Source organism: Capsicum annuum, chromosome 11, assembly GCF_002878395.1.
Source record: "Capsicum annuum cultivar UCD-10X-F1 chromosome 11, UCD10Xv1.1, whole genome shotgun sequence".
Classification (NCBI taxonomy): Eukaryota; Viridiplantae; Streptophyta; class Magnoliopsida; order Solanales; family Solanaceae; genus Capsicum; species Capsicum annuum.
Window position 1 is genome coordinate 139,527,222 of NC_061121.1, and position 8,498 is coordinate 139,535,719.

The 8,498-nt window shown below is 36.9% G+C and overlaps 1 non-coding gene across 1 annotated transcript; it reads right to left on the reverse strand.

The window, feature by feature from the left end:
* Window positions 1-4,030: 4,030 nt before the first annotated feature.
* LOC124889211 lies at window positions 4,031-4,137 on the reverse strand. Its single transcript, XR_007047820.1, has one exon. It is a non-coding gene; the product is annotated as a small nucleolar RNA R71 (small nucleolar RNA).
* Between the last annotated feature and the right edge of the window lie 4,361 nt (window positions 4,138-8,498).

Here is an 8,498-nt window from a genome sequence, read left to right on the forward strand (position 1 = left end):
TAAAGATTCTAACTTGGAAGGTCCTTCTCTAAAATCTATTTCGTGGTTAATGAGTTTGTCGAGGTCATTCCCGATGACCTTCCTGGTATTCCTGCAGATAGGGAAATTGATTTTGGGATTGATCTTATTTTGGACACTCATCGAATTTCTATCCCTCCTTATAGAATGGCTCTGGTGGAGTTGAAGCAGCTTAAGAAGAAATTGAAGACTCTCTTAGATAAAGGTTTTGTTCATCTTAGTGTGTCTCCTTAAGGTACACCAGTGTTGTTTGTGCATAAGAAGGATAGTTCCCTTCGAATGTGCATTAACTATCATTGTTTGAATAAGGTCACCATATAGAATAAATATCCTCTTCCTAGGATCGATGATTTATTTGATTAGTTTCAAAGTTTGAAGTGTTTCGGTAAGATTGGTCTTTGGTCGGGTTATCATCAATTTAAGATTAGGGAAGTGGATATCCTTAAGACTTCTTTTAAGACCCGATATTGCCACAATGAGTACCAAGTAATACATTTTTCTTTGGCCAATTCCCCCACGACATTTAATGATTTCATGAAGAGGGTCTTTCAACTATTTTTGGGTTTTTTTGTCATTTCCTTGATTAATCACATCTTGGTCTATTCTAAGAGTGAGTTGGATCATATCTATCACCTCCGTGCTGTGTTGCAAACCTTGAAGGATCATTATTTGTATGCCAAGTTCTCAAAGATTGAGTTTTGGAGAAAGGTTGTGACTTTTCTTGGTCACATTATCACTAGTGTAGGGATCATAGTAGATCCACAATAGGTTGTGGCGATTAAGAAATGGCCTAGACCTTATAGTCCAATCGATATTCGGAGCTTCTTTATTTTAGCCAGTTACTATAGAAGATTTGTGGAAATTATTGCTACTATAGTTGCTCCATTGTCTATGTTGATCCAGAAGATAGTTAAGTTCTTATGGTCGAATGTATGTAAGGATAGTTTTCAGAAGTTAAAAGATAAATTGACTTTGTCAGCAGCTTTGACCTTGCCCAAGGGTAGTGATGGTTCTGTAGTGTATTGTAATACTTCTTGTATTGGTTTTGGTTATGTCTTGATACAACATGGTAGCGTAGTGATCTATTTTTCCAGGTAATTGCAAGTTCATGAGAAGAACTACCCTATTTATGATTTCGATTTATTAGCCGTGGTTTTAGCATTGAAGATTTGGTGTCACTATCTCTATGGGGTTCTTGTTAACATATTTTTGGATCTTAAGATCCAATAGTATATGTTTACTCAAAAGGAGTTAAATCTCTGACAAAGAAGATGTCTTGAGTTACTAAAGGACTAAGATATGAGCCTCCATTACCATCCAGGTAGAGTTAACATAGTTGTTGATTCTCTTAGAAGGTTATCCATGTACAATCTAGCTCATGTGGATGAGGATAAGCGGGATTTGGTTAAGGACATTCATTGTTTTAGCTAATCTTAGAGTTTGTCTTATGGATTTAAGGATGGTGGTGCGTTTGTGCATTTGGTAGCACAGTCGTATCCTATTATTGAGAGAAAGGAAAAGAAAATGTTGTATCTTGATATGATGAAGATTAAGAGTAATGTGGGTCAACAAAAGGTTGTCGATTGTATGATTTATGGTGATGGTATGTTGAGGAACCAAGGTAGGCAATGTGTTCTCGATGTCGATGGATTGAGGGAAATGACTATGGCCGAGGATCATGGGTTCTATATGCTATCCATCCCTATTCTATGAAGATGTATCATGATCTTTGGAAGTTTTATTGGTGGATTAACATGAAGCAAGATGTGGCTAGCTGCTTCTACTTATCGATCCCGGCCCATCAGGGAGACGAATAGAAGAAACATTGATCTTGGGCATGTTTATATGCTTAAAACACCAATATGCATCCAGATTTGAACTTAGCTTAAGAGCTTTTGTATGAATTCATAAGTATAATTCAGCTTTTATTCCGTTTTGTGCCTAATGGATATGATTAGTACTTTCAGGATCAAAATCATAAAGAATTATGCATAGTTGGATACAAGGAGGATATAGAACTAGTAACGGAATGCAAGGGACTGAAATTAAGCTGAAAAAGGAAAGTTGGAATGAAGAAATCCTCATTTGAAGACACTCCGCGTCGCGATGAGCAACAAAATAGCAATGGTCAAATTCCAGTGAAGGTTTGCGAAACCACCACTTCGCGGAGAAGTTTCGTTTATCAGATTTTGTAACCTGAAGGTTTACCTAGTCGCGGAGGATTATTATTTTGCAATTGTCCCAATCCAGTGGCTCACCGCGATAGTGGCGTGTGACAGTGAGGGTGCATTTTACAATTGTTGCGGTGAACTTGAGCTACGCGACTTCGCATATTTTAATGGAAAATAGCAATAGAAGGCATGGAGCGACGTGCCGGGTTGATAAATTGGGAATTTTTTGACTATTTTGTCCCAGCTATAAAAGGAAAAATCCAATATAATGTGGAGAACTTTTTGTCAAGTAGAGCAGCGGCGAAAAAATAGAAATTTCTCCTTTTTACGGTTCTTAAACATTCTTTTGAATTTATTTTTTTCAAGGATTGATTTGGGTATGATTTGTTACTTATTTTGGATGGTTAATTCAAACATGAGTAGCTAAACAACCCCTTTCTGGGGTTGAGGCTAAGAACATGAGTACTCTTTAATATTCTTATTCATAGTTCCTTTTTGGATTATCATATGGGTTGTTCTTAATTTTTTGAGCTTACTATTTTAATGATTGTCCACCATTAAAATAAATTTATATTTCTATTTGAATCCGGGAGGAGAATCATAGGATAGAACGAGAAATTAGGGAGCAAGGTTCTAATTCTTATATAAAATAAGGGATTTGAATTAGCATCTAGGATAGGGATATACCTGGAAGCCTTCCTTGGTTCACTTGCAGGAAGACAACTTCATGAATCTAGAAGATTTGTTGTAACTCTGTGGGAGTTGTAGTTATAACATTCAATAGATAGAAGATCTAAGGTCGGGAGACTAAGTTGTATATAAGCCTTGCGAACCATCAACCTGATAACTAATTAGACTGTGAAAAGAATAAAGAATTGTATGATTGTTCACTATACCTCAACCCTTGAATCGTCATCATTATTGATTACAACCGTTGCTTACTTTGCTTTTGTCATCTCTAATTACTTATTGTTTAGTAAATTGCATTTTATTTACAGAATCATCTTCATCTTTATACAATTAAACACATAATACTAAATTGTCTTGAACGAAAGATTGAATAAACTTCTAGTTTATTGATCCTAGAGGGAATGATATCTGACTGTCTAAGTCATTATATTACTTGCACGATCACGTACACTTGTGTGTGCGTAGAGACGCAATAAGTTTTTGGCGCCATTGCTAGGGATCAAAGGGAATTAGTAAATTGCTTTAATTTTTATTTTTTGATCATAAGTTTAAGTGTTAACAACTTGATCTTAGCGGTTGAATTTTTGCAGGTTTAGCTAAACATTGGACTGGCCAGAGAAAAAGAGTTAGTAGAGCCCTTTGAAGAACCAGAAGTGATTTTTCATCAGAGATGAAGAGCTCAATACTACACTCAACAGGGATTGCCGGTGGAAATACGTGATCCTATAGTTACTGATCCAAATGTTGGAAATGTTCCAGCTCCAGTTGTTCCTGTTCAACCAGTCCCAAGTCCTGTTCTAGAAGTGGAAATCCCACTTATGAACCTTGTGAGTAAGAGTATCCTGAAGCCTTAACAAGGAGGTCGATGGGAATTGAAATAAAATATGATCTAATTTTTGAAATCTGTGGGAGAATTTCAGGGACTTTAACACGAGGATCCTCAGCAGCACTTACGAACCTTCCTAGAAATAAGCAACACATATATTCCTGTAGATGTGAGTGTTGATTATGTTAGATTGGCCCTCTTTTCCTTTTCTCTATTTGGGGAAGCAAAGGGATGGCTACTTGCTGAACCACTCCAATCCATCACTACATGGGAAGAATGTGCTCGAAGGTTCCTCATTTGATTTTTTCCATCTTGGAAAATAGCTTGATTAAGTAGTGAGATATTGAGTTTCAGACAGAAAGATGGAGATAATCTGTACCAAGCTTGGGAGTGATTCAAGGGCATGCTCAGAAGTTGTCCTCATCACAATCAATCGAATAATATTTTGGTGTATACATTTATAGAAGGCCTTGATTCTAATACAAATATTCTCTTAGATTCAGCAGTAGGTTGTCAAGCTTTAGAGAAAACATATGAAGAATTGCATACCTTGCTGAATCAAATTGCACAAGGAAATCTTGATTGGTGTCCAGACTCGAGGAATGCTCCCAGGAGAGTTACAGGGGTTTTGGAGGTTGATCAGTTCACTGCCTTACAAACACAGATTACATCAATGCAGAACCATTTGACTACTTAGCTTAACAACTTAAAGTTGGATACAACTCAACCAGCAGCCACAACAAATATAGTTTAACAGGTATATGCATGTTGTGAAGTTTGTGGAACCAGTGAGCATAAAACAAATGCATGTTCTGTTAGTCCAGATTCAGTCAACTACATGGGGAATACAAATCTTCAGGGTCAATAGAATTTTAGCAATACATATAATCCAAATTGGAGGAACCATCCTGATTTCCCATGGGGTGGAAATCGGGCACAGAATACAAATCAGTATAAGGGACCAGTGCAACCAAATCCACAGCAGGTTTAGAATAATCCGACGAATGCTTTGAATAGTAATATGGAGAAGATGCTTAAGTAGTCGATGGATCAACACAATTTGTAGTGGACCTAAAAGCTCAATAGGAATAGTTTGCAGCTCAGTTGAAGAGTCAGCAATAACTCACATGAAATTTGGAGTTGCAGTTAGGTCAAATCGCAGGATCAGAGAATACAAGGCCATAAGGAGCATTGCCTAGCGACACTGAGGCTAATCCTAAACAAGTGAATGTGGTTACAAAGAGGAGTGTGCTGCAAACTAAAGAGATGATGAAGGAACAGGATAATCCCGTGGTTACTGATGATAGTTTGAAAGAAAAGGCAGAAGTAAAAGAAAAAAAAAACAATAGTGAACAAATTCGTGCAGAGAAGAAGACTATACCCTTGCCCTTTCCTTAAAGAACAAAAGACATCAAGAGGAATCAAGTTTTAAGATATTTCTAGATCTTTTGAAACAAGTTCAAGTAAACCTTCCTCTTATTAACATTCTACAGAGTGTGCCAAAATATTCAAAATACTTAAAGGATATTGTTGTCAATAAGAATCAATTGACTCAATATGATACAGTTGCACTTACTCAAGAATGCACATCTAAAATTCAAAATAAACGGCCCACAAAATTGAAGGATTCGGGGAGTTTCACATTGCAAATTACCCTTGGTCAAACTATTTGTGCACGTGGATTGTGTGATTTAGGGGCTAGCATAAATCTCATGCCCACGTTATAGTATCGGAAGATGTGTCTTGGAATCCCCAAACCCACAACTATTGTATTGCAATTGGCATATAGGTCACTTGCTAGACCAGAAGATATTATTCAAGATGTACCGGTGCAAGTAGGATCTTTAATCTTTCCTGTGGATTTTGTGATTCGACTTTGAGGCCGATCCAGTTGTTCCATTTATTTTGGGATGACCCATTTTAGCAACAGGGCAGTCACTCATTGATGTGGTAGCTGAAAAACTGACAATGCGAGCACATGATAAAGTGGAGGTTTTTGATGTGTACAGAGCATAGAAATTGCCAGCCATATATGAGGAGTTGTCATCAATTTCGGTTATTGATCTTACTTTAGATTGGCGGATGCTGTTGGCTGATGATCCATTAGAGTGAGCCTTGATAGATTATGATCTGCATGGGGATTTAGAACCATTGGAATTGGTCCAGAGCATCAATTTGGTTGTAATTAAGATAAATAAAGTGTTGATCGAGCCATTTAATAGACCAATTGGTCCACCATCCGGGCGTTCAGTTGAAAAAGCTCCTAACTTTGAGCTTAAGGTTCTACTAACTTGAAGCTTAAGGTTCTTCCTCCTCACTTACAATATATTTTTCTTTGTGATCAAAATACCTTGCCTGTTATTTTGTCTGCAAGATTATCCGATGTACAAGTAAAAGAAGCTGTAGCAATTCTCAAAACGAGAAAGAAAGCAATTGGTTGGCAGATGTCTGATATTTTAGGAATCAATCCAGTATTTTGCATGACAATATTTACATGGAAGAGGGGTACAGACCTAGAGTGCAGCAACAAAGGAGGTTGAATCCTATTATAAAGGAGGTGGTCTGAAAATAGGTTATTAAGTGGTTAGATAGTAGTATTGTCTACCTAATTTTTTTTATAGAAAATGGGTGAGTCCAGTGCATTATGTACCGAAGATGGGAGGAATGGCTGTGGTAACGAATGATGATAACAAGTTAGTTCCCACACGTACAATTACCGGATGAAGAGTATGTATACATTATCGAATATTGAATGAAGCAACTTGAAAAGATCATTATCCAATTCCCTTCATTGATGAAATATCGGATATATTGGTAGGGCAAGAGTATTATTGTTTTCTATATGGGTACTCTGGCTACAATAAAAAATGGATAACACTGAAAGACCAAGAAAAGACGACATTCACGTATCCATATGGTACATATGCTTTCAGACGCATGCCCTTCGGATTATGTAATGCACCTACTACATTTCAAAGGTATATGATAGCGATATTATCGGACATGGTGGAGGAATTTGTGGAGGTATTCATGTATGATTTCTTTGTGTTTGGGAATTCATTTTGAAAAATGTTTGCAAAATCTCGACAAAGTTCTAGCTTGGTGTGAAGAAACAAACTTGGTGTTGAATTGGGTAAAATGTCATTTTATGTTTAAGGAAGGAATTGTTTTAAGCCATAAAGTGTCATGCAACAAGCTGGAAGTTTACAAAGAAAAGGTTGAAGTAATTGAAAAGTTTCCTTATCCAATTACAGTCAAAGGAATGCGAAGTTTCTTGGGACATGCTGGGTTCTATAGATGATTCATTCAAGATTTCTCAAAGATCGCAAGTCCCATGTGCAAATTGTTAGATAAAGAAGACAAGTTCGAGTTTGGAGATGATTGCCATGAAGCTTTTGAAAAGCTCAAAAAGAAGTTGATGGAAGAACCTATTTTGGTCACACCTGATTGGGAATTACCCTTTTAGTTAATGTGTGATGCTAGTGATATTGTAGTGGGAACAGTGTTTTGGCAGAGAAAAGAGAAGGTATTTCAATCAATCCATTATGATACCAAGGTACTGAATGATGCTCAAGTTAACTACACAGTACAGAGAAAGAGATGTTGGCCGTCATATATGCATTCAACAAGTTTTGATCTTACTTAATTGGTACCAAGGTCATTATTCATACAGACCATGCTTCCATTGAGTATCATATGACAAAAGGGATGTAAAGCCATGATTAATTAGGTGGATTCAGTTTCTTCAAGAAAAGGAGCTGAAAATCAGGTTGTTAATCGCTTGTTAGAGCTGGAAAATAAAGACCATATAGTGGATGACTTTCAGAGTATTAAGGAAGACTTTCCTGATTAGAAGTTGTTGTTATTAGATGCAGTGGAGTTTCCATGGTATGGTGACCTTGTAAACTTTTCCATGGTATGGTGACCTTGTAAACTTGATAGTTTGTAGGGTATATCCTCCCGAAATCATCTCACTATAAAGGAAGAAATTACTCCATGATTCTCGTGCTTACATTTGGGATGAATCGTACCTTTTCAAGAAGTGTCTAGATGGAGTGATTCATAGGTGTTTCCCAGAGGCTGAATTTTTAATGGTGTTACGAGATTGCCACTCATCCCCATATGGTGGACATAATGGGGGTGAAAGGACTATGAGGAAAGTATTGCAATTAGGTTTTTTCTGGCCGACTCTATTTAAAGATGTAGTTCTATTTGTAAAGAGTTGTGATTAATGCCAAAGGTTAATTACTATAATCATACATCATGAGATGCCCCTGAATAATATCTTAGAAGTAGAAGTCATTAATGTTTGGGGGATTGATTTCATGGGCCCCTTCTCACCTTCGAAAGGTAATTTGTACATTCTTATTGTAGTGGACTATTTCTACAAATGGGTGAAAGCTATAGCGAGTCCGACTAATGATGCAAAAGTGGTACTGATGTTTCTAAAGAAGAAAATATTTTCCAGATTTGGTACACCAAGATCAATAATTAGTGATGGAGATATACATTTTATCAACGACTGGTTCAAGAATCTTCTTGCTAAATATAGTGTTCTACACAAATTTGCCACTGCATACCATCGTCAAACGAGTGGACAAGTTGAGGTATCCAATCCAGAGATTAAGCAAATACTTCAGAACACCATGAATGGGTAGAGAAAGGAGAAGACCAAACGATGGAATGACAAGCACATTCAAGTTACGGAATTTGAACCTAGACAACTTGTAGTATTGTTTAATTCATGGTTGAAGTTGTTTAAAGGTAAATTACAATTGAAATGGCCTGGACCT